At 37.8% G+C, this 27,145-nt stretch overlaps 1 protein-coding gene across 1 annotated transcript in view; it reads left to right on the top strand.

Moving 5' to 3' along the window:
• Positions 1–27,145, top strand: part of LOC126751768 (protein timeless homolog) — a 571,553-nt gene that overhangs the window by 352,664 nt on the left and 191,744 nt on the right. The gene's annotated exons all lie outside the window — the stretch shown is intronic.

Here is a 27,145-nt window from a genome sequence, read left to right as displayed (position 1 = left end):
AGCGCCTGGCGGTATGCTACAACTTTAAATTCTTTCACTTTATTTTCTTGCTGGCGCTTTAGTAGCTGCGTTTTATCGTTTTCGCATATTTTGCTGGTCACATCCGCTTCTTCTTATGAACTCGCTACTTTTCGTTTTTTGTTTTTTTAATTTTTGGCTCGAAATCAAAATCAATGTCGCTATCGTTGCCGCCACCATCGCCACAGTCGTGCGCGTCGGTTCGTCGGCTTCCGTGCTGTCGCCCCGCTTACTGCTGCTCACCCGCTGGCTGTTTGGGTAGTTGTTATTGTTGTCAGCGCTAGCAGCAGCAGCCCGATTCGTTTTCGCCGTCACATTCACCTGTTAGCATGAAGTCCTTGAAAATTGTTTACGCAAGTGTGTACAATGCTTGTGTGCATATGTGTGTGTGTGTGTGTATTTACTTGCCTTGTTTTCACATGCAATCGCATGCTTACCCTGTGAACTGTGTGCGTGTGGGTGCATGTGTGTGTTGGTCGTGCCAAATTATATTTAGTCGTGACTCCCGTGCTTTGAAATGCCTGGCAGCGCTTGCATTGTGCGCGCTCATGGAACCTCCGTGTGTATGCTGCTCGTATGTGTGTATGTATGTGTATACGTATCTAAGCGCGCACACTTATACTCATACAAGTTCAATACTTTAGTGTTTAAGGTTTCCAATGTTGTTGGTTTTGTTTTGAGTATTCTTGCAGTGGCCTTTCTTGCCACATATTGATTACATACTCCCTGCTGCTGCACTTTGTTGCATTCTTTTGTATATTATTTTTGTTGTTGTTGTAGTTTACAGCGCTCTTATTTCTTGCCCTTTAAGGGGTTACATACACTTGCAAGCCGAAAGAAAATCGAAAAACCAAATGCTTCCTTACAAGAACTTGTCTTGTTTGAACTGTCAGTTTATATGGTAGATATGGGCTATAGTTGTCCGATCTGCATAATTTCTTCGAAAATTGCACCTTTAGAACAGGTAATAAGCCTCGCTAATTTTGGCGCAGATACCTCTTCAAATAAAGAAGTTTCCCATAGAAGGACTTGATTTCAATCCCTCAGTTTGTATGGCAGCTATATGCTATAGTGATCCGATATCGGTCATTCCTAAAATTTAGCAACTTATTTCCGAGAAAATAATATGTGCAAAATTTCAGATCGATATCTCCAAAACTGAGCTCAACTCAACTCGTCATTCTGGTCGTTTATATATACAAGTATATATATTTTATAGAGTTTCCAATGATTCCCTCCCGTGCTACAAACTTTGTGACAAACGTTATATAATTTAATGAATGGCGATTAATTTTGAAAAATTTTGGTTTTGTTCAGACATTTTATTTTTGAAAAATTGCCGCCTTCCAAAAAAAATATAATTTTTTATGAAAAAATTGACACCATCGAAAAAATTATCAGAAATCTTATATTTTCGATAATTTCCTAAGAAATATATCTAATAAGGTCCTCTAAAAATTCTTAGCCGACCGACCTATCCGTTTCGGAAAAAACTTCGTTAACTACTCTGAAAACAGCGTTTCGAGATGAAACTTTACTCTCACAGACCGTCAAGGTTACTTTGAGCTAAAAAGTACAAAAAAAAAAAAAACGTTAAGGTCTCCTAAACTATTTGCCAGCTCAAATTAAAAATTTCAGAAAATATTTTTCAAATTGTGCACATTCGATGTATGTACATATAAATGAACAAAAAATCTCTTTTTTGAAATTCTTAAGTGCATCAGCTTCTCGATTAAGCAAAGCTTGTTTTTATGTTGCTTTGCTTTTGTTTACAGCTTTCTTATGTCCATCACACACACACACACAAACATAGACGCACAAACATTGAGAAATTCTGGTTAGATTTCTTCGCTTCGCTTCACTTCACTTCCCAGCTCTGCTTTTCAATTTCCTTGCTTCCTGCCTTGCTTCATCTCCATTTCCTTTCATTCAGCTGCTGTTTATTTCATGCTTTCTCCATTCCTTTCCTTCCGCTCTAAAAGCAGCCCTTCGCCCCACACACATCTTGCTCTCCTTGCCGCGATTGAAGCCTTTGACGGTTTTTAGCTTAACTTATACAAAGTTTCAATTGAACCCTTTTTCCACTTTACTGTCACAGCTTACCTTTTGCATACAACCGCACACATACACACACACACACACACATAGCTACACACAAATCTCCATATCATCTCCTTTTTCCAATTGAAAGTTATTAAATAGTCCTTGTGGATTTAGTTAGTTGGCAAATGCTTTGAGTTCTCCGCATTGGCATTGCGTTGATCGCTCACTTGTCGTCCGCTCTCCGCATGCAGTTAATCAATCTCTGTGAGTGGTTTCCTATTTTCCTCCTACCACCACATCCTCAAAGTATTGCAATTCTATACACTTTAAAAGATTTTGTTCGCAGAAGGTTCTTTGCTCTTAAAAAGTATTACTTGCAATATGTTTGTTGTGTAGATTAAGCCAAGGGTGCGTCGGAGTTTGCTAATTAGGAAAGTTGCTTGCTTTAGTCGATTCTCAGAACTATTGTTGAAGTGTAAAATAAAATAAACGGCAGGTACATATACATATCTCATCAGTTAAAAGTGTGGAGTCATCGTTTTTTAACACTTTCCATTAAGTTCAGTTCTTCTTTGCAACGATTTTGAAAAAGTTTTCGAAACAAATTCTATGAATTCAGTTGAGCTTGCTTGAAAACAAGTAAACTTAGTGCAGACTTCGAAAGGAGTTGGCAACGTGGGTTTGAATCCCCAGTCAGGGTCGCACAGACACGTTTTAAAGCGTTGTGTTTGTTGCACATTTTTTTGCACCAAGCAACATGAGCGTCTTTCAATGGTCCCATTTCAAGTGCGTGATTATCCGCGTGGCGTAATAAAAGTGCACATTTCCCATTATTAGATTTTTTTTTATCATTAAAAGTACAAACACTTTCTAGACAACGACAGCAGAAGTGGAAAAGTGGTGGCTATGATAATTCTTAAGAATTAGTTTGAAATCGAGTCTATTAATCGCTCAGAATTCACTAACTTAATCAGTTGTTGTATATTTTATTAAATTGTGGCTTTCGTACATTAATCCCTTAAAACAATTAGAAAAATCGCCAAAATTGTGGACTGTAGCTAAGCCTCTTTGGAAACAAGCGGCGTTCCTTAAAATAGATGACTTAGGTATTAATTTATATATCGAAATAAAAATCGATATAAATATTGCTTGGCCGTCATCGAAAGCGGTCACAACCGTCCGTCTAAACCTACTCTTCGACTGACTATGTACCAAAAATATCAGTAAATTCGACAAATAAATATCTGGTAACTTAATTTTCATGACTTCTTTAGAGGGTGATTTTTTAAAAGAAAATAAAAATGAATTATCCTGAATATTTAGAGTGTTTGTATTTACATATTGAAAATATAAAAAAAATTTAATACTTTATTACTATTATTATTGTCACTCGAAGTTGGAACCTCAAAGAAAAAAATGCACATGGGTGGCCTGGGTGATTTTGGCTCTTCACGTTATCTCAAATCAAATATTCTTGAGTATTCATAATACATAGACATGTCATTCTAGTCGGAACTACTGAAGTTAAATTTCAAGGGTAAATAACAAAATGGCGGACTTTAAAAAAATAGTCCTTTTATTTTAGCAAAGAAAGGGTTGTAAAATAAAAAGTTAGGGGTGAAAAAAATTCTTGTTAGTACCGACGAAAACTATAAGTGTGTAGGACAGCCTGTTAAAATGTGTAAGAAATCGGTTCAGTAGAAAAAAAGTTGGACCCGGGTCGACCAGAAAAACAATGTTTTGAGAAAAACGCATTTAAAGTTCAACAACTCCGAGAGAGAGAACTCCGAGGCGCTCAAAGAAACTCGTTATAACTCCCGAAATATTTCGAATTTCTGTATGAAATTTTCACAGTATATTCTCAAGACATTGTACTTTTAAATTAAGCAAACAAGTTCGATTTTTTGAACCCAAGTTACCAGACTACTACCTTAAAGAAATTGCTTATAATCCAATGTGAGGTTAGTAAACTCAGCTAAGATCACTTCACATCTTCCTCTAGCTTTTCGTTATCTTAATTGATAATGCATCAATTCGTCAACATAATTTATTCAGCTGACTAAACGTGATGAAGTCCTTTTCTGCGTTACCTTACCACTTATTTTGAATGGGAGCCTAAATTTTAGGAATTTTTCCAACTAAGCCAGAAAAAATAAAACATTTTACTATCAATTTTTTATATGATTTTTACTCACATTTGAAGAATATTGAAAAAATAAAAAAAATCGTTTTTTTTTTAATATCTAGACTAGACTCCCTTTGTGATTTTCGTCCTTCCAGTTAAATGTATGTCATCAATACTGGTTATTGGAGGAATCATCTCAATAAAGTAGATTCTTGTGCCACACGAATCGATATAGCTATCCCGTAAAAATCGATTCATGATCGATCGAATGCTCACTGTTGATGAAAAGTATGTCACTTACGGAAACTTCAAACCAAAATGGTTATGGTCGAATTGCGGTGAGCCCGCTCAAAAGATGGCTAAGCGGGGTTTGGAACTCAAAAAGGTTTTGTTATGGCTTTAAACCATCTTTTACATTTTTATCCGAATTTTGGTCAACAATAGAACCGTCTAAAGAAAGACTCGTTCTGCTCCTTCAGTACAACGCCAAGCCACCCAATAATGCCTCGAAATTCCAGCAGTTCGGTCGGGAGGTTAATATGGATTGCTCTAATAGTCCAAAACAAGTGATTACAGCCTGTACCTGCCTACTGATGCCGAATTACTGTGCTGGTGCAAAATCGATACCAAGAAAAGCTTGTCAAAATTGTCCCTATTGGAAAAGACTCTTTGACATTCGATTTTAAAAAGCTTCTCTTTAGGCAGTTTTGTATATATTCAATTATTTTCAAATTGGCTTCGAGCTATGGCAGAAAACGAAGCATATTCAACATAAATCGGACCTGAATGGAACTTTAATTTTAATGCAATAATAATGGATTACTTTTTACTAGATCTTATACATTTCTGATGTCATCCATTCATCACGAACCTTTATACCATATATTTAGATGTTATACCTAGATTTATAATTCTTAGACACCCTTAAGACAATACGAATAGTTTTTCAAAAATAATTGCCAACAACAACAAGGCAACAACAATATAAATTGTATGCATATTTTCTATGCCACAAAACGCTTTTGTAGGACCTCTGCTGTTTTGCATATATATGTTTCATATATGTATATATATATACATAGGGACAAATAACTGGTAATTATTTGATGCGTCAAGACCACAAAAGCCCAAAACCGCAACAGCAATAAAAACCAAAATTAGACTATAGAGGCGAGACAACTATGAGGAGCTGAGAATATGCAAATAATAATATTAATGCAACACTATTGAAATGCCACATCAAAGTGGCAAAATAACGGCACACAAAGCTATTGACACGACGCAATGTCTAATGAAATGGCAAAATTCTGACACAGACAGACAGACAAGCAAAATAACGGCCACAGACAGGTGGACGGACAGACAAAAGTGAAGAGGCAAAGCAATTTTCATATTTCTACGAACAGCACTAAAATTTAGATGACTGCGTGTGTGTGTGTGTATGTTTGGATACCTGTATATGTGTATGAGTGCAAGCGCATAAATTAAAAATGTGTTGCACACGCCAATTGTGCAAGTGCAACGGCCAAAGGCGAGTCCAGTGAGTATCTATAAATTTATATGTGTTTGTTCACATATGTGTATGTGTATGTATATGTCACTCTTGTGTTCCAAACGCAATGACAGCCAAGACAATTGGCTAATGAAGTCGGAGTTGTGCTCGTTGCCATATGAGCACAGCAACTATTGACTTTAGCCGGCGCTCCGCTTGCTGTTATTGCTATTGTAAAGTGTTGTTGATTGCAGCCAGTTGCAGATTGTCGCTCAGCTCGGTGCTGCAGGTAAATCACCGACCAGTTGCTGTCAACAGCCGCTCGGCACTCGCCACTTGCCATCAACTGCGAGCGGGCATATGTAACTTGCAACTAAGGACATTTTAATGTTCCCAGCGAGATGAGTGCTTCATGTGGCAAGCGCCTGTTGAGGCGTAAATTTATGTGGACACACACACACATACACTTGTGCATGTATCCACACATATATATTTTGTTTGTATGCGCTTAACTTTGCCGGCAAGTATGTTCTTGTTCGTGCGCCTGCCTGATAGGCTTCGTTAAATGTTTGTTTAGTCCCACTGCTGACTGCTGAGCTGACATCGGTACCCCTCTCTTGTTTATATACAGTTATTTGCAAGCATTGTGCGCTTTTCGCACTTTGACAGTCAGCACAACACACAGCAACATCAATTACAAGCGCCCAATAATCCTGTTGCTTTCGTTGAGCCATTGTATCTGCTGCTTGAAGTTGTGAGCGAAAATATATACTCTCACACGTGGTTGCCACACAAGTGCAATGCGTCTATGTGTGTGTGTGTGTTTGCTGAACTACTAGTTGACTTTCCGTCATGTCTTGTATTTGTGGTTTTATGCCGTGTTGTCGGCAATAGTATTACCTGTTTGTGTTGTTGCTTTTCCACTTGTTGTTTTGCGGTAAGGTTTCTTTGATGCTGCGTTGCTCTTTTATTTGACTTAATATGAATTCAGTTGTCAGCGTTGACCACATCGCTCATTACTAACGAGTTTTAATAGTCATATTACAAAGCCCGACCACAAAACATACTCATTATATTATATATTTTGTTTCTCAGCACAACTATATTATGTGGATAGTAACTAATACTAAACTTAACTGTTGTAGGTTTAACGTAATTTAGTGGGAGCAAAAAATTTTTTCCAAAAGCAGTATCAAATTCTCAGAAGAAACTCAAAAACTGGCAAAAGTAAGTTGGATTTTACCAAACAAATTGTGGAGTCTTGAGTCGGCTTATAAGCTGCAGACCATTTCAAACCCATTGGCTAACGCTTCATTATACAGAGATCCCGAGTGTTCGTCGTTACACCTGACTAGCTTGTGGATATCATAGTTCTAACCCATACGGGTGTCTCGCGGTTTCTGTTGACCACCTTCATGAAAGCCGCGGATATAGCTGCCGCTAACTGCTTCCACCCCTCGTATAAATTCTTCTAGGATCACAAATCCACAGTTCTATTGAGACCGCTTAGCGACTTCGCTAAACCGCAAAAAGCTGCCCACTTTTCGTTTAACTATGTATATGTTGAGAACCGAGCCCCTTCATCCGCCGTCCCCGCCGCGGCTAAACCGCATTCTAGCTCATTCAAGTTTACTGGTATGCTGCTCAGATTCCTAAACAGTTTGCCTGTCACCGTAGTGGCGGTCCGACTTCAACTTCATTCCTGCTGCCGCCTGCTTGATAGCGCGGCTTTTAATGTGGTCTCCGAACTCACCATGAGCCTAACAGAGGTTTTTCTGCTATTGCTGGCGTTTTCGCCTCTTATCGCAGTCTTAGCTACCTATCCAGTCGATAGGCTTCTGCTGACTAGCCAGTCATCCCTAGCCGATTCCGAGGTTTCAAAAGATCCATATTTTCGCTGCCTTTCGTGAAAGGTAATTCTGTCTCCGCAGATTGTGACCCATTCGGGACACTGTGCACATTTAAGATCGATTCCGATTTACTTCCAACCACATTCGTTCCATTTTTGCTTTCCTTTTCACAATTCATGTCTATTAAGACTCCAATCAAAGCCATATAAGTTCCGAAATACTTTTAGCCTTTAATGATCACATAATTATCTCTGTTAGGAAGCCAAGGCGGGAGTTTATGTACGCCCTTATGAAGCAATGGGTTCAGAGCCGACCAACGAAAAGAGGGAATCCTCTTAACCTACATCTGCCAAATAAACTTGATTATGACGATAGAGAAACGATGGGCTGGCAGGGTTTAAACGAAACGGAGGCAGTCTTGGCATTAACCCTCCAGCCATTTCTACAGGATGTCAATGACAGAATACTTTGACCGCCAGCCCAGAGTTCAACCAAATCCAAAATAGTTTCGGCCTTAAAATAATAAACCGACTGGAACACGCGGCGAAGTTTCATTAGGAGTTTTCGCTGACCGTGAAGGCCGCAGGTCATTTAACGTTATCTTTGCGACCTACCATATATCTCTTACTTGCTGCTTAGTTATAGTATCTTCTAGGTTTTTACTCAACGACATTTTGTAGGCGTGACAATGGTCCGTTATCCAGATGCATTTGCTAATTATTTCCCAAAACTGATATTTCACAGGGGTTCACAGGGGGTCACAGTTGGTTTTCAGCGCCTTGAAACCTAAAATTTAGGATCCTGCTTTCCTAGTAAATTTTAAGTATTACACGATAATATTTACGATGTTTAAGTAAACATCCCGAAGTCAATAAAATTCAACCCTCGGAGAAGTGCGTGTGCCACCCTTTATTTATTTGCTCCCTCGCTTCTGCGAATATTTATGCGTTGCGGCTGAGCGGTGATGGCGTTTCATGAAGCGCATCATAATAAATAATAAACGCCATATTGTAATGATTGCCATTTCGCACAAACAACAGCAACAACAACACTGATGGCACATACCGTTATAACGCCGTAAATACAGCAGCGACGCTGAAGAGTTTTCAAGGTAACTACTTCGCGTGCAACTTAAATGTAAACCGGCAACAGCTACACAAGCATGCCACAAATAACGGCAGTATTATATAATATGTTTATATATGTAGTGATAGGTACTTGTGAGCGGCACTCCCCCCTGCGGCGGCGCTCTTGTGCGACAAGCAAGAAAGATTTGAAGTCACGTACGATTTTCAGTTGCGTCTGCAACAGCTGCTGCCGCAACGAGTGCTTGTTGCAATGGCAAATGCATGGCGAAGTTATTATTGTTGTTGTTGTTGCTGTTGTAATTCCATTTCCGTTTCCGTTGCATTTGACGCGCACTGGGCACGGCAGCAGTCGAGCCTGATGACGCCTGTTGTTGCGACACGTACCAGTCGTTGCCACAACTCCTTGCAACAAGCACACACACACACTGGCATATGCTTTACCGTACTTTTCATAATTCATATTTGCATGCAAATAGTTTGTGTATTGTTGTTATTGCGCACATTTGTATTTGTTTAGCTGCGTTTATTGGTGTCGTGTTTATCTGTGTGCTCCACTCGCCGACTGCCCGCATCCATCACTTCCACTTCGAGTCAGTGTTGGTGGTACGTGTGTGTGGGTGTATGCGAGCGCTTGTTGCATGCATATTTGCCAACCGTTACAAATGTCACTTATTGCTATTTGCTTGTGTGCCAGCGGAAGGAGCGAAGTAGACCCTCCACTTCATGCATGTGCGTATGTGTGTGTAATGCATCAGTTGCAGCTGCCACATAACCGATTGGCGCTGAAGTATAGTATAATGTTAGTAATTTTGCGTGGCATTCCGGACGCAGCGGTATGGGTATGTGTGTGTGTGCTTAAGTTACATTATCGACGTGCGCGGATGTGCGTGCATAGCATACAGACTCACACATACTTACGCACACATTTACACAATTCATACGTTTTCGCATGTGTGTGTGGCAGTTGCCTGCGCCGCTGTACGTGCAAGAATTTTTCCTATTTAATTATAACGGTTATTTATTTATCAGTTGCAGTTGTCAGTGTGACCCTCGAGCGATACTTTTCTATTATTATTGCGCAATTTTGCATGTGTGTGTGTGGTTATTTACATAATGGCTATCGGTTTTTAAATTTTTTTTTTTTGCATGAAAACATTCCATCCACAAAGTGGTGGATTTTTTAGTGGAAAATAACAGTTTACACTTGATGGGGCTATATCAGTGTGACACTTTCAAAAAATTTTTTTTTGTTTGCTGCTTTTTCGATAGCTTATATTTCCAAAAATATCCTGTAAAATGGGCAAGGTCGTATCTTAAAAAGTTTTTGAATGACAGCGTTCTAAAGAGCGACCGCTCGCAGGTATAACCATATATAAGCGAAACTTTAAACGCGTTTTTCTCCAAACGACATTTTTCAAAATTGATCACATCATAACTCAACTAGAAATTTACCGATCGACTACAAACTAAAACGTAATACTTTTGCTAAACAAATTTACTTACAATGACCTACGATCTTTTTGATTGGTTGGAAGTTGTCAAATTGGCATTTAGAAAACTACTCATTCGGCCGTAATCATTTCAACAGTTTGGGCACTTTTTTTTTGGCACCTCCTAAGACAGCACATAACTCTGTTATTTTTCAACATTTTTGTAAAAAAAAAATCTTAGATATAGCTGAAAATATACCTTATTATGTTCAAAGAACTTTGAGATATTCGATCCAGTACTTTCTTTTAAAAAAATTCACGAAAATCGCCTAATTTTTTATGGGTTACACTGGTAACCTTAAATGCTCGCCAATCATTTCTAAATGGAAAAAAGTTATTAGAGAACGATAGAGCGGAAGGAAGATTTGATTATAACTTGACAAATTTTTTCTTGGTATTTTATTTTCGGATAATTTCTAGTCGAGTTATGCTGAACACCGCAAAGTATTTTTTTCTCGAGCCGTTCTGGGGGAACCTCTGTTACCGGCTTATGTTTCATTATTTCTGCTTAAAAAGTTGCCTAAAGTGTGCTCAATAATGTACAAAAAGTCCGAATAGAATTACTCAGTCCAAATTTAAAAAACAAATTCGCAAAAAAAGTATTTTTTTACCTTCAAACCCTAACCCCTGCCTTATTAAAATAATGTAAAATAAAATATATTTTCTGAAAAATCTAACTGTATATAACCCCTTACTTTGGTCGGCCAGTTTTTATGTTCGTTACATGCAAAAGTGGTAGTGTAACATGTTCGGAGATTATGCCGTTGTACTACTGTGTTCAAAATGAGAAGTGAATTTTTAATTTATACTTCGCGTGTTTTTCGAATTAAATTTAAAATTTTTTTTCTGTGAGTATTGTTAGTGCCATCTATGCTAAATTTCATTAGTATTTGAGATAAGCGTCGTTTTGTGAGGCTCTAAAAGTGAATTTTTCGATTTCGACTATGTCTGTATTTATTGAACAAAGAAGTGCGATAATGTACCATCTCATACCGCATTGGTTATTCCTGATCATTTCGCCACATTTTCAATTAATATCATGCCGTAAACACCACATTCGCCTAACTTACCTTCGTATAACTTCTGACTATTCAGCAAATTCGCATGACCACTCCGAGGACACCGTTTTGTCTCAATTGAGGATATAAAAGTTGAATCGAAGATAGCTCTGAGGAGGGGGATGAGGATAATTTTTCCAAGTGCTATGATGACTGGAAAATCCGTTGGCATAAGTGTATTGCAGCGGGAGGGGATTACTTTGAAGGAGATGAAATGGACAAAATTCACCTTTCAATTTTATCACACTAGTATATACCCTGTTCAGGGTCAAATAAAAATCCCTTTGGTAAGCATTTTCTTTCTATGCTAGAATGTGCCTCAAAGGCACCTTTTGCATGAAAATGAATGATTTTTCAAACTTTCTATCTTCTATTTCAAAAAATTGAAATTTTCATCTTGTAATTTTTATAATGACATTTGAATCCACATTTCGAGAACTGCTCTTACTCCGCAGATAAAAAGTGGTCATAAACAGTATTCTCATAGAGTGGGTTGGTTGAAAAAGAAGCATGTCAGCGCCAGCTCTTTCCAACATTTCAGTGGATTTGGTTAAAAAACCTGACTTTTATTCCTCCCCAGCTGTTCAATGTCTTATAAGTAGAAGCATTGAGAGCCGTGAAATATATTTTATCTCAACCGGCTGTAGGCTGGACATTGGCAAAGTTAACATTCCAGCTTCTCATCATGCTCCGCGTATGTAGAGATCCAACAAGGTCCCATTTGCTTAGAAGTAGATGCTTTTTGATATGTCCACCACAAACACTACCCCAAAGCAAATTTGTGGTATGCCCTGTGTTGCTGTGACCTGAGGTGTGCCTCTAGGGGTCATTGCTACAAACAACGCTTGTAGGAGCTGAATGGTTTACGCCAGTTTAGAGAAATTCTGTACCAGAGAAATTCTGAGCATTCTGTGAATTCTGTGGCTCAGAGCAGACAAACTTAACTCTCTTTTCGTTTCCTTCTATTCCTATATGACACGATAGCCAGATGATATTTACTGAGTTAACTATTGAGAGTGTAGTTATTGCTGCTTGCATAACCTACCGCAGTGAGAGTAAACATGTGCTGGGGATAGCCTTAATTGCCGCTTATCTTACCACTAGAACTAGTTTATGGTCCCGCTGTTTAAAGCAAATGCACTTTTGGTACCTGTTATACCAACAAGCCCGAATTCGTTAACAATACTGATTATAATATTATACCCGCAGTGACGCCAATTCTGGCTCAAATTATGAGACGGCGGCATGTAAGCATTACATTCATTCTGGACTACCTCCAGAGAATTTGTTAATATAGTTTTCATTGCGCCTCTAAACCCCAGCAAGAAGGCCCGTTGAACTAAATCCAGGTGCTTTATGGCACTTTTTCGATAATGTCTTCTACACACCACTCCGGCGGCAGTTCCACATTCAAAGGGATTGGAACCCGTGCTTTCAACATGCTTTCTTCAGTTTAGGTTTTTATCAAGGGTAATCCTGAAATATTTGACAGAGCTTGAGAATACCTGAGCTCCACCGTTTAAGGCTCCAAACCTCCTAATAATTGAAACATATCAATTCAAAATATTTCCTAAAAATATAGAAATCTGGACATAAGTATATATCTCGAACAAAAATTACTCTTTGAAATATTTAACCTTATTTCTTTTATTGTGATTTTCAAAATTTTTTTCCATTATCGAAAACAAAATCCCTCAAAATACAAATTTTCGTTTTGCTCTGTTTTGTCGCCATTATTCTTCGCTCATAACAAAACGACCAGGCTAATTTGCTTACCGAGTAAAAGCAAATGCAAACGATTGTTTGAGCCAATTGCAAAACTTCTCCCACTGAAGAGCCGCCCTCTCCCCACCTTCAGCTTATTAAAGGTTAATTTTGTGGAAATTAAAAAAGAGAAAGACAAGCAAAACACCGAAATGATTTACGAGCAACACAGCTGCAGTATTAGGGAAAACAAAAAAACTGAAATTACAACAAAAAACGCAACAACAAAAGAGAAATGTAAACTCAAAAAAAAAAAAAAACAAAAACAATAAAAAAATTGCATGAAAAAAGAATAATTTCAAAACAAAACGTCAAGTGTTGAGTTTGAAAATGTGCTTTTATGCTGCTCCTCTTGTTTTGCGTTGCTTAGTGCTTAATTTCTGACATGCCAAGCAGTCAACACGACGGCGACGGCGACGTCGCGGGCGCATTCGCTGTTGAAAGCTACATTACGCGTGACGTGTGTGTGTGTGAGTGTAGAAGCAAATGTGAAAGGTGGCGCGGAATCATGAATGCAAATGTGGATTCATGTGCGCTATTGCTTTGCTTACGCTGTATGTGTGTGTGTTGACTGCCTGTGTTTTTGTTTGTTCGACCTTGTAGATGACATGCGTCTGATTAAAATAATAAAATGAAATATTATGTAGTATAACATTAGGCGCCCATGAGCACTTCACCAGACTTCAATGCATTACCTGCTTACAATAAGACTCCCCTACACAGCCATATTAACATATTCATTAAGAGATTTGTCACCCTACATGCCGACACATATACATGTATGTACAAGCATATTGGGCGCTTCGTTTGTAGAAGTGCTACTCGATTTTATGTTGCACAAAGAGACTCTTGTGCGCAGTTAATGAGGCACTAACGCATGTTTATTCCAGTTTGCTTTTAGTCAGGTGTCAGAGTGTGCTGATATAACGATGAATTAACGAAGAAACAAGAAAGTAATTAACTTGAGCTGAACAAAACAAATAAGATATTTCTTTAGATATTTGAAAGCCAGCTTGTGTGAAAGCTATATGCTGGAGTAGTCCGATCTTAACAATATGCTCAGAGATTGCAGCGTTACGCAAGATAATGATCTATGCTAGATTTCCTGAAAATATCTCTTCAAAGAAAAACGTTGTCCATACAAGCATTTAATTTATAGCGCTCAGTTTGTATGGCAGCTATAAGCTATAGTAACCCGATCTGAACAATTTCTTCGCAGTTTGTAGCGCTGCCTCAGATAATAATCTATACCAAATTTCGTGCAGATATCTCATCAACTAAAAAAGTTTCTCGTACAAAGACTTGATTCCAAGCGTTCAGTTTATATGGCAGCTATATGCTATACTAGTTCGATATCAGCTGTTTCGACAAATTAGCAGCACCCTGGTGAGAAAAAAACCTGTGCAAAATTTCAGTTCGATATGTTGAAAACTGAGGCAGCTTGTCGCGCTGATTATTTATATATATAACTTTTAGGCCCTCCGAGGTTTCCTTCTGGAGCTAGCTGGTTTAAAATCTTCAACACTAAAGCGGTTGGTGCAAGCAAGCAAGCAAATTGCTGGAATATTTCAACAAGAGAATAATGTCCTCAGGACCTTCAATGCCGATTTGTAAACTTCGGAGACTGACCAAATCCCTTGAAGTGCAATTAAAAAAAACGAATGCCTTTTCATTTATTGTCAGTTATATTAATCTTTAGAAATACTTTAATGAAAATGTTTGCATATTTTCAGGCTGTTAACTTAATACATCCTTAAAAATTTTTACATACTTTCAGGCTGATACCCAACTTCACCTATATTTACAATTCCCCACACGCGCCTCTTCAAGTTTATTGCTGTCACTCAAACCCACACACTTATGTGCCACTCATGCACCTTCTGCCCCATTACAATCCGTAGCGCCTCTATTGTGTGCAACTCACACATCGGCCCGCTGTGCTTAACTGTCTCTAACGAAACTTTCTCCACTTATTTAACTTCAAATTCAACACTTCCTGCAACCGCAATCATAATTTCCAGCACATCTAGCGCTGTGATAAGCGACAGTCAAGTCAGGCTACGTGCTTTATGCCCGCACACAATGTGTTGTCGTCTTTTAGGCGCACAAAACATTGTTACGTATCACCGTCAAGTGCTCAAAAGCGCCACATTGTTTGGCGTATTTTCATTATTAAGCGTTTGCGAAAAAAGTTGCGCGCTCACAAAAGAAAACACACAACGCACACTTGCCACCTTTATTGTTTTGCCTCATTCATTATGGCGAAATACTAAAGGATTAACATATTTTTAGGCGCATATGAGCATATTGTGTTATGCAGATACTGTTATAATGTAGCGCCTCCCCATGCGCTCATTCCTTAATCCATGGTTGCTGCACAGTGCTCAAAAGAGCCTCGCACGCGAAGTGTCACATTTTCGCTCCGTTATAGCTGTAAAGCGTTTGTGTATGTTTCAGTGTTTATAGAAGCAATCCTGGAAGTTTTCAGACACACATAAACATTGTGGAAATTACTCTATATGCTTTTAATCCTCTGCAACATTTTCGTATGTTTATGACAGCAGTGAAGCTCAGTTGTTACATATATTATGCATGCGCCTAAAGTTATGTAAGACATCTTTATGGACAGGTTAGACGTGAGGATATGGTATTTTTCATTGTGCTGAAGTCGCGGTGTTATCTGCTTAAATCAGCTTATAATTAAAATAAGATTTTTCATAATAAACCCAAATTCAATAATTTTTCATATAGTGGCGCTTAAAAGTATGCAATAGTTTTTTTTTAGTTTTCGCCTCAACTACAATCAAGTAATTTTTATTAAGCTGAAAATTGAGAGTTTGAGTAGCAAAAGTGGCGTTATTAAAATCGGTCACTTGATCCTTACGTTTATATATATTTTTTATACATCTCTCTTACCTTTATTTAGCATGTTCGATCATGTTCCTTTCCTTTATATTTATATACTCTGTATCCAGACGTTTATCTGCATCTGTATCTTTATCTTATTTTTTATCTTTGTCTTTTTCAAAATTTTTGTCTTTTATCTTATCTTTATCTTTGTCTTCATCTTTGTTTTAATCTTTATATTTGTCTTTATCCTTTTATTTAACTTTATCTTTCCTTTTTCTTTAACTGTAAATTTATATTTTTCCTTATTTTTATTTTCGTCTTTATCTTTTTATCTTTATCTTCATCTTCATTTTCATGGTCATTTTTATCTTTATCTTCATCTTTCTACCTCATCTTTATATTTACCTTTACCTTTATTAACGTTTTCATCTTGACCTTGATTTTAATATTTATGACTCTCTTAGATCTTAGACATTATCTTTTCCTTTGATTTTATCTCTGTCTTTGACATTTCCTTTTTCTTTGACTTCGCTTTTGTTTTTAACTCTATCTTGACCTTGAATTTGATCTTTATCTTCTTCTTTGTCTTTAATGTTATCTTTACCATCAACTTTATCTTTGTCTCTATCAATTTCTTAACCCTGATTTTATTCTTTATCTCTTGTCTTTGTCTTTGATATTATCTTTACCGTTGATTTTGCCATTGTTTTTATCTTTATCTTTGCGTTTGTCATTATATTTAACTTTGGCTTTGCATTAGTCTCGATCTTCTTCTCCAAATCTGCTCTTCATCTCTTTTTTATTTTGATCTTGCTCTTTGTATTTAAACTTTTCTTTACCTTTATCTTCTTTCCTCTTAATTGTATGTACACGTTAGAGAGGGTCGATTTTTTGCTATAAAATCGCGTGTGTGTTACATGTTCTATGGATCATTCTGAACAGCTAAGTATATATATTAGGTCTAAAACCGATTTCGAACCAACCTCTTACAGGTTTAAAAACTCTGAACAATCGGTTGTGTGGGAAATATTTGATATTGCTGTCCGATCTGACCGATTTCGATAAATAATCCCTAGAATGCCAATATTCATTTAGGTGTTAGATAACATACGGGTTTCCAAAAAACTGACGAAATGCAATTGTTTTATTTTTTGGCTCCCTTTTAATCAACCCACCCTAATATGTATTACAATTTATCTGTACATATATATTTCCTTCACTTCTATCACTGCCTCTACATTTATCTTACATTCAAACACATACCGATTTTGGCATCCTAAAAGCACACAACAAAGCAATCGCTGCACACTCAGTTAGAGGCGTGGCTGTCAGCTTACGCGACTGAGTGCCCGTGGCTGGAATGGTGAGGGCGTTTAGTTGGAGAGCTGCCACAAAGCGGACCATTAACTCCACTTCAAATGGCTAGAAGACAGACACATGTGTACATGTGCATGTACATGCATGTCTGCGAACATTAACTCCTTAGAATATGCATGCATTCACATTTTCACTTGACTTTTATGGCAACAATCTAAAGTTTCTATTGTATATGCAACATTATTGCCGCTATCAAGCCACTGAATGCACTTGCATTGTTTGTGTGCGCGCGACTTAAGCCTGTCTGTCTGAGCTGCTGTTACGCTGATGTGGCGGCAACAAATATTTATAGTCTACCTTTTGGCGCAGAGCGCATTTACGAACGCCGCCGCGCTGATTGTTTCTTCCTTTATGCTCACGGTTTGTGTTGCTTCTTTAGTAATCGGCTGCTAGATTTTGTAGTCAGCGCTCTGGCACTACTTTAGCGCGGCTCGCATTTAGTGGCTGTTGCATCTTTTGTATTCTTTCGAATGTGAGTCCACAATTACACCGCAGTCGTTTTTGTACATTTGTGGCGCACCTTTCCTCTGAAGCGCTCTGCACTTTGCTTGGTGCATTTGCGAATGTGTTGTTGTAAATTGTCTATTGTTGCCATTTTATCCATTGAAATGCTTTTATTTTGCTCTGTGGCTAAAGCCAATAGAGCTCTTCGCTGATTTTCTTTGGAAATATTTTTCAACAGGGATTGTTTGGTGTTAAATGCTTAGATTTGGGTGTGGTTTGGCTAGAAATATAGAATTATTTGTAGCCCGTTTATATTCGTGGCAACATTTTAGTTGGCATTTAATACAAAAATGTTTTAGTTTACTTGTCTATTGCTTGAATTAAGCGTAAATTTAACCACAAAGTTTTAATTGTTCTCTTTTCCTTCATTTGCAGGTAAGAAACTGAAAACGGACATGATATATGGCATTAGACTTCAAGATAAGTGATTATTTCGTTCTGTTGAAAAGCTGAAAAAGGTAAAAGATCTGAAAAATAGTGCGATCTTAAAATTACTAAGGCTGTCTTTTAGTGGACTATTCATACTAAGCCAAGTCGACACTCTAATTTAAATTTTATACTTTAAGGACTGAGAATCCTAGCAGTCTCCACTTTTTCCAATATTGTCATATAAAGCAATCTTAGAAGTTCTACTGAAAATAAGTTATTTTTATTCCAAATCGAAGGCTTTATTAGCACAGAATTATATTATTAAAGTTAAATATACTACGCTCATAGAAACCTTCCTCACTGTTGCCAAAAAATTAAAACAGTCGACTTTCTTGAGCCGAGTTTTTAACCAGCGACATCATTCGTCATAGACGGGAACTCGAAGTAATCAGTTTGTGTCATGTCCGAATTATAAGGTGGATGCATAGGAACCTCTCCATCAAGCATCCGTAGCCTGTGGCGAGTTATAATTGATGTGCGTGGCCTGGCTATTGTGCAATGCTGTCTCCCTTACGGCAATTGCTGTCTTCTGGCGGTCCAATTGTGAATTAAGAGGAGAGAAGCCGAATCCTTGTGGATCCCACCAACCACATAGCAAAAAATCCTGACCAATTCAATCCAGCTTAACCACAGTTTGTTCCAGCTAGATCCATTTTGCTTGACGTTGTAAGTGCCCCATATTTTATCGCCTTTAAAAATGGACCAATGGAAATTCGTACATGACGGTCGGACTAGATGATTTCTTTTATTAGATCGAAGATTGACCGCGTAGAAGTTTGTTTATAACAGAATCGACGAACCTAATGTTGAAATACAAACAAAAATTCTCTGGTACATATTAAAAACCAAGAATCGACCGAAGCGTTCAGCTTCATCCGCCGAAGCTGCTTCGAAGAAGGCAAAGACTTTTCCAGCGTTTACCAATTCCAGATGTTCAGAAGGTGTGACATACTTCTACTCACTAGAGAAAGGTAAAACGGGTTCTGCCATACCTAATTATTTCGCCGGTGCCCCGGAAGAATATTTACAGGGTCTGTCCGGAAAACACTAAGACTGAGTCGATTTAAAAAAATTTATTGAACCAATATAACCTCCCTCTGCGTCGATGCAGCGCTGCCAGCGCGATTTCCAAGCATTGAGGGCGTCACGGAAAGCATTCTCCGGCATAGCCTTGAGAGCCGAGGTTCATGCTGCTTGGATCCCCTTTGTCGTCACAAAATGCTTGCCTTTAATCGGCCTTTTCAGGCAAGGAAAAAAAAAAGTCCGGGGGGCCACATCTGGGCTGTAGGGCGGCTGCGGTAGCGTTGGGACGCCGGTCGTGGTTAGTTAGCTGTTAACAAGAAAGCTGGTGTGAGCCGGGGCGTTGTCGTGGTGCAACTACCAATCAGCTGCGATGTCTTGTCGGACTCGATTGATCCTTCGTTTGAGTCTCTTGAGTACTTCCACGTAAAACTTGGATTTGGTCATTCTTCCAGTCTTCATCAGCGACGTCTTTCCGGCCCTCCAAAAAGGCCTAATGCCACCGAAGCGCAACACTTCTTGCTAAAGCAACATCTGAGTAAGCCTGCTTGATCATATCAAACGTCTCTGTCACAGATTTACTGAGTTTCACACAGTTTCGCACAGAACGCTGCATTTTCGGCTGGCACGACTCACAGAAACACGTCGCGGGAAAATCTTTGTCCTGACTCTCCAGGTGCTCGGAAACAACTGACCAGCCCGTTAGCTAGGAACGCCCTCTACCGCACGATCCGGAGTACAGTCGCGGTGGTAGAAATTCAGTCCTTTTACTTTCTGGATAAACCCTGTATGTTGGGATCATCGTGATGTTACATTAGGTAGATGCTTAAGGACTAATTACGTGCTTTTCGCTTAGAATCAATTTAGAGAGTTTCAATATTAAAACTGGTTATGTCCGTCAAATAATCCTATTTTATCAGCGATCTCTATAACCTGAACAGGGTGAGTTCCACAAAGTTTGTAACACACAGAAGGCAACGTCGGAGACTATAATGTATGCATATTCCATATACATACAAATTATAATTATCGGAGTATCACGCTGAGTCGATTTATTCATGTCCGTCTGCATACGAGTAAACGCGAACTAGTTTTTGAAACATCAATCTGAAATTTTGCGCACGTCCTTTCTATTTCAAGACGCTGCTGATATCAGACCAGACCAAACCGCCGATATCAGACCTCTATAGCATATATCTGCCGTTCAAACTAATCTTCACGGAATTTGGTACAGAAAATTATTTCATTCATTTCATTATTTTAATTACAATCTCCGAACAAATGGTTCCGATCGGATCACTATGTTATATAGTCGCCATAAAAGCTGATCTACCAAAATCAAATTAAAGGTATTTTTAAACTCTTTTATGTTATAAATGATGCACCTGACAAGGGTTTATAGCTTCAGTGCAGCCGCAGTTTCCTAGTTTCGCCGTTTAGACGTCTCAGTCAGTGATTGGCTTCTGAGCTGAACAATAGATCATTCAAAGTTCACCACGCATTCCAATTTATTGCTTATTAGCTATAAATACTAGCCTTAAGTACGGAGTTAAACATAAACTCACTTCTCAGGGCAACTTGAAAGTCCCAGTGAAAAAAAATTGTTAGCACTTCATAAACGCATAACCTTCAACTCAAGTTTGTGGCGAAAAGTGGACGTATTTCTTTCCTTTCGCATAAGATCTCAGTTTAGATAATCACAGTTGTGAGGACTGTCTTGTAAAATATGGTCTCTATTCTGGCTCCGGCTCCAATTTGGAAAAAAATACTGACTCGGTAAATTATCTCATAGCGCTAACTCTAAAATGTTCCCGAGAACTAAAACCTGAAGTTCTTGTACGTTTTTCATTCACCTAAATCGTAATAGAATTTCGTGCTCGACGTTTACTTATAACCACACACAGTATGCCTCATGCAACGGGTAGCGGTAAAACGGCTACTTCAGCTACCTATCGAACTTGCTTTTATTGCCATTTGAAAATGCGCACTTAACCCTTAAAATAGATGTGGTGCAAATGTCACAATGTCAGCGTTGGAATTTTTAAGTGCGACAAAGTGAGTTTTGCTAAATATTTCCGCTCAAATTACAGCCCACGGCGAGGATCCAGCCAGTTGATGAGGAGAGAGCGCATAAAAATAGTCGAAAAAGCCCTTAATGTGTACGAATCTGTATTATTTATTTATTTGCCACCGAAAGTACTTGCGGTAAATTTCATTATGTGAGCGGAATGCGTGCGTGGAAAAATGGCACTCAAATAAAAGCGAAAGGGTAAAGTAAATAAAAGCAATATGCAGTTAAAAGTGAAAAGAATTAACGGTAAAAAATTGCCCCCATATACTATACACATATCCTAAAGAGAAAGGCATAAAAGCAAGTTGTGCGAGAAAAACACATTTAAAAATCGGCGCTTCGTTAAGGAAAAACTGTCCAAAGTGTGTGAATCTAAATTCTGAACGTTTAATCACACGCACACACACAAAAAACTCACACACACGCGCCCCTCAAGCGCAAGGCCAGCAAGTAGAAAATAGCTTTTCGTAAAAAAAACTCGCCCAGTGCGCAGTTATTCATTCATTTTTAATGCAACCAACAAAAAAAATATATTAAAGTTGAGTGAAAACGACAAAAAAAAGCAAAAACAAAGCGAAATGGAATTGCAGTAAAAAGGTAGGAACGCAAATGCTTACCTCTTTGGTGGAATTTGATGGCGCTTGTAAAACCGAAAATATGCTTGATGGCGGGCACTTGAGCGCCCAAAAGCATGCTAACAACATGTCATGCCCTGGCATGTTTGTGTTTGTATTTGTGTTTCTATTTGCGTGTGTTTGCGTTTGAAGGTATGCCTGTGGAGTGGCACTCCTTTCTACTTAATTTCCCGCGCCAGCGCTAACTGCTGTTGGACTTTTTCGTATGCCTTTTCTTGAACCTCAACGCGGCTTAGTTGCGTACAGGCATGACAAAAACAGCAATTTTTTCGAGCAACTCCTGTTTTCGTAAGCTTGAAAACCAAAATCAGCGAAAATTTGTGCCTCGGCATTGCGCGTGGATGCGTACGTGCGTGTAGTGCGCCGTGTGCCGCTTTTTTTTCTTCCTCTTCACGCAGAATATTACGCCTAATCCACTTGAACAGGTATGTATGCAAGTGAAGTGGTGGTCAGAAGTTTAGCGCAACAAAAACAAACAATTTTTTCGGTTTGGGGGAACTTTTTTCTTTCAAAATGCATATGAAAATATTTTTGTGGTTTTAAAAGTTAATCTTGTTCTATATAAATCCATTAATTTGAAAAGCATGTTCAATTTCTGGAAAATTCATTATAGAAACACAGTTTGCGTTTTTTCGTCATTATACTTTTATTTTCTAAAACGATTGAACCATACTTTCAAAAGAAACAGAGAATAGCCTCTTAGACTTCACCGATTTCTTTTGTTATTTGTAAAAAAAAAATTCTCCTACTTAAATACCCAGTTGTTCTGAGATGATACTTTTATTTAAAGTTAAAGTAAGGCTTAACTTAGCTACTTTGCCTTTTATATTTCGTAACCCTTGCTTTCCTTTATTGTCGTAGTTACCGCTTACGCTAGTTAGCCGAGTTTACAACAGCGCGTCAGTCGTTCTTCCTTTTCGCTGTTTGGAGCCAATTGGAGATTCCAAATGTAGCCAGGTCCTCTCACATGTATGAACAACTTCTACACATGACTCCATCCTCCTCTTTCCTCTCTCGCGTGAGCTTTGGTAACCCTAGTATTGCATTATAACAACCCATTATTTTATCGTGAAGTTTGGCACTTTTGGTATGCATACTCCGAACGTCTTGACATACAATAATTTAAAACGTTCTTCTCGACCAAAAAATAGTCGCGAACATTTTCGTGCAGTTATTTGTTACAAAGTTCGATGTGAGTTTTCTCAACAAATGAGCTTAATTCAACTTTCAGCGATGAATCTCGCCAAAATACCAGTGTTTATCTATGGTGTTGTCAATTCAATCGAGATCGTAGGTCACTGCTAAAGAAATTTCATGAAGGTCGTCCAAAAACCGTTGTTGTTTCGGATGCTGAGCGCAAACTGATATTGCGCGATACTCATGTGACCTGTCACGTGATTGACACAGCTGAAGTCATTAGCAGCATATATTCAATATTGCATGAATATTTGACTGTAAGTGAATTTGTTGGATCTCACACAATTTGTCGAACTCTCAAAAAAGGCTCTCTTCGATTGGTCACGAGAAATGGTAAAAATATACGATAGTGGTGCTTCGATACACGTATGACATTGTGACTGGTGATGACACATGATGCCGCTCTGGACGCAGGTTTGGAGATACTTCAATCAGAATGGCGAAATTGCTTCGACAATTGGCTCAATAGCTTGCAAAAGTGAATAAAAATTTATGGAGCTTGACTTGAAAAACAATTAAGTGATTTTCGATGATTAATAATTGTTTTTGTTCTCTAATCTCGATGAAAGGCAACCCTCGTAAGCTGCTGTTTGTTGATCTGGCAAATTAAGTTCTATAATCGACTACTTCTTCCCAAACTTATGGTCAATCAAATTATTTAGACCTTAATCTTTGTAAAGCACGCATTTTGGTTGTCCTGAATGTAACTAGTATTTATATTGACCTTAAATAACACGAATATGTTCCGCTCAAAGTATGTTTCAGCTGGAAATGTTTCCAGATTCAATTAACCGGGTCTTCAGTCTCACCCACAATAAATTGGAGGTCATTTTCGTAAACTTTTCGCGTTTTTAATTAAAGTAGAGAGAGAGAGAGATCATTGTCACCTTAGGTATTCTTCCACTTTTACTTCTTTTCTTTCCTAAATAAAGTAATGAGGTCCGAACTTTATCTCCATAATTTTATTTACTCACAATAGATTTAATATACCACATTTGCTATATTCAAGGTAGGTTCTTTCTCTAATGTAATTATCTATGTTAACTAAATTAACCTTCTTTACTACTATCCCAAGAAACGACAACTCTCACAACTTCGATTAACGAATTTGCAGGTACTCGTATTTCGTTTTATGATGAACTACACCCAGAAAACGGCTACCGCAGAGGATATACCGGTCAAAAGTCCACCATTTTTTATTAACTAGCATTTAGTTACAAACTTTTTCCAACGCCGAAAATGTTCTTCAAAATTTTGAACAAAGAAGGTATCATTCAGAAGTTTAACTACAGAAATTCAGCAATCTTTTAATGCCTTTCTGTATATACGTATGTATATTTGGCACCCTTAGTCCTTCTGCAGTGGATGCTCAAGTGCTTATGAGCTGAATTACATCAAGTAACAGTTTTGTTCCGCTTAAGCATGGTTTGATTGTCGCGAGTCTGCATCAAACTGATAGTCAAATATTGCTTCAAGTTTATCTTATTTCCTGGATGCGATCCTCTATTTCACGGTTTAGAAATTTCACTCTCAGTTCGCCTGAATGATGCCATTTATCACCTTTATCAGAAGATTTTGATGAAGTTTGCTCTCACAAAAATACTATCGAATATTTGATAGCATTGAATATTCAGCCCTGGACACATAAATAGCACATTCTGAAAAGGTTTTTCAAAAAGTACAAAAATTTATAAAAATTAGTAAAAACAATAGCATAAGATTGGTCACTTCGTTAGTATTTTGTACTATATCCACCAATTTTAATCACCACTTCACATTTTTATTTTTCAGCATAACCAAGTACTAAAACCGGTTCATTTTACAATTAATTCGAACAATTGGCCCCATGCCATGTCATGAAAACGCGCCCAAGACTATGATACTTCCACCGCCGTGCTTTGTGGGTTTTTGAGTAAAGGCTTGACCTTGTGGACGACGTACAAATGTTTTTCGATTTGGACCCATCCATTTATCTGGGTTTCGTCGCTCCCCAAAACGTGCCTCCAAAATTGTGCTGGCTTGTGTCTGTTGGCCTTTGCAGCCAGAAGTGGTTTCTTCCTGCTAATTCGTGTACAAAGTTGAGCTTCGTTGAGTTGTCTTCTTACAAGCTTTCTGGACACTTTCATTAATTTTGATCATAATTTCTCTGACTGACTTAAAAGGATCGACTTTGCTCTTCCGTACAATGGTTTTATCAACACTACTATTGGTTTTACGTGATCTCGGTTTTCTTGGCATCAATTTTTTGCCAGTTTGTGTCTTTTTTATTGCATAAAGAGCATTATATAGTATAAATAAACAGCGAACTTAACTATTTGCTATTTATCTGTCCACTTCGAATCGAAAATAAATAAATTCAAAAAAAGTTTGATTACTCACTCTTTTGCCAATTTGATAGTTGTGTTGGTGACACGTCCGAATAACTGCTGCAATTGCAGTATTTTTTCAGTATTTGTTTGTAAAAAGTTTACCCAATATTCTTCGATTCTCATACATTAAAGTAGCATTGGTTTTATAAGGAAATTTTAGTTGTGTCATTACAAAAATCGAAAACAATTGTGTGCTTTCGCACGAATTTACGCTCCTTTCTTTTTTAAGACACAATTTTTGCTTTGATGTATTCAATTTATTATATGTGTATAGAATTTAGGCTGGCAACACTGCAATCACTACTTAGCAAAGATATGTAAAGCAATTTTCAAATCTGATTTTTATTTCGCCTTAAATGCTTTATTCTCTTTGTGGAAACATGATGTTACAACTTTTAATTTCACTTTTAAATATTTTATGTCGTATTTACGTGTTTTCCTGTTGTTGTATTGTGTGTTGTATCGTTCTCGAATTTACTGCCAAAAACTCATGTCACGACTTCTTTTCCATAATTGCAGTTATACTAGTTGTTGCTGCCAAAAGTTTATTATGGCAACACGCAATAATAACAAACAAGTAGAAGGAACCAAAAAACAAAAAGAAAAAAAATAAATGAGAAAAAGAAAAAGTGACAAAACAACATCCGGACAAATTCAAATCACACACAAAGCCTACTTCAACGCCAACACAAGCACGCGAAAGTTCCAGCGCCGCAAAGTATGCACTATGAATGCGTAAACATGCTGGTGCTTTGAATTGCTTCAGAGAACAAACAGAAAGCAAAGCGCCAAACAAAACGAAAACAAAAATAAACAATCTAAAAAAAGAATATGTAAAACTTCGCCATTCATCACAATTTTTCATGACGCTTAGAGCTCAATTATTGTATGCCGGGGGGGCGAGCTGATGTGGTAGGCAGGTTTGGTGGCGTAAAGTACTCGGCCGAGCGTCTACTTCCCTGCTAGCGCGTTTACCAGCAGTTACCAATTTGCGCGTAAAATATTTTATTGCACACAAACACACACATACTCACAAATACATACAAACAATTAAAAAGCGAAAATATTACACGAAAAAATTATTTCAAACACATAAGTTTAAGTGTATTTTTGTATATATTTGCAATAATTATACCCTGAACAGGTACGCTGTATTGAGTTTGCCACGAAGTTTGTAACTGCTAGAAGAAAATGTCGGTGACTCTCTAAAGTGTATATGTTAAATGTAGTGTGATGAGCTTAGTCGAGTTAGTCAAGATCGTGCTTCTGTATATACGCCAGATTGTGCCTCACTTTTTGAGATACCGATCGGAAATTTTGCATACAGCCTTTTCTTTCAAAGAGGCTACTTATTTGTTAGAATTGTCGATATTGGACCAGAATAGCACATAGCTACCATACAAAATGATCAGTCAAATCAAGTCTTTGTATGAAACACTATTTTATTTGAGGAGATATGATCGCGAAATTTGACAAAAATTATTATTTATGGTAACCCTATAATTTTCGAACGAAATTTTAAGATCGGACAACGATAGCATATAGTTGTCATATAAACTGATCGCTCGAGTTCAAGTCCTTATATGAAAAACTTTTTGAATTGGCGAGTTATGCTCATGAAATTTGACATGGATTATTTTCCAATAGTAACGCTATCATTTTCGAATAAATTTTTCAGATCGGACCACTATAGCATATAGCTGCCATACAAACTGATCGAGCAAATAAAGCCCTTATATGAAAAATTTTTTGATTTGGCAAGGTA

This window comes from Bactrocera neohumeralis, chromosome 2, assembly GCF_024586455.1.
Source record: "Bactrocera neohumeralis isolate Rockhampton chromosome 2, APGP_CSIRO_Bneo_wtdbg2-racon-allhic-juicebox.fasta_v2, whole genome shotgun sequence".
Classification (NCBI taxonomy): domain Eukaryota; kingdom Metazoa; phylum Arthropoda; class Insecta; order Diptera; family Tephritidae; genus Bactrocera; species Bactrocera neohumeralis.
The sequence above is the reverse complement of the archived record's forward strand: the minus strand, read 5'-3'. Positions and strand labels throughout refer to the sequence as shown.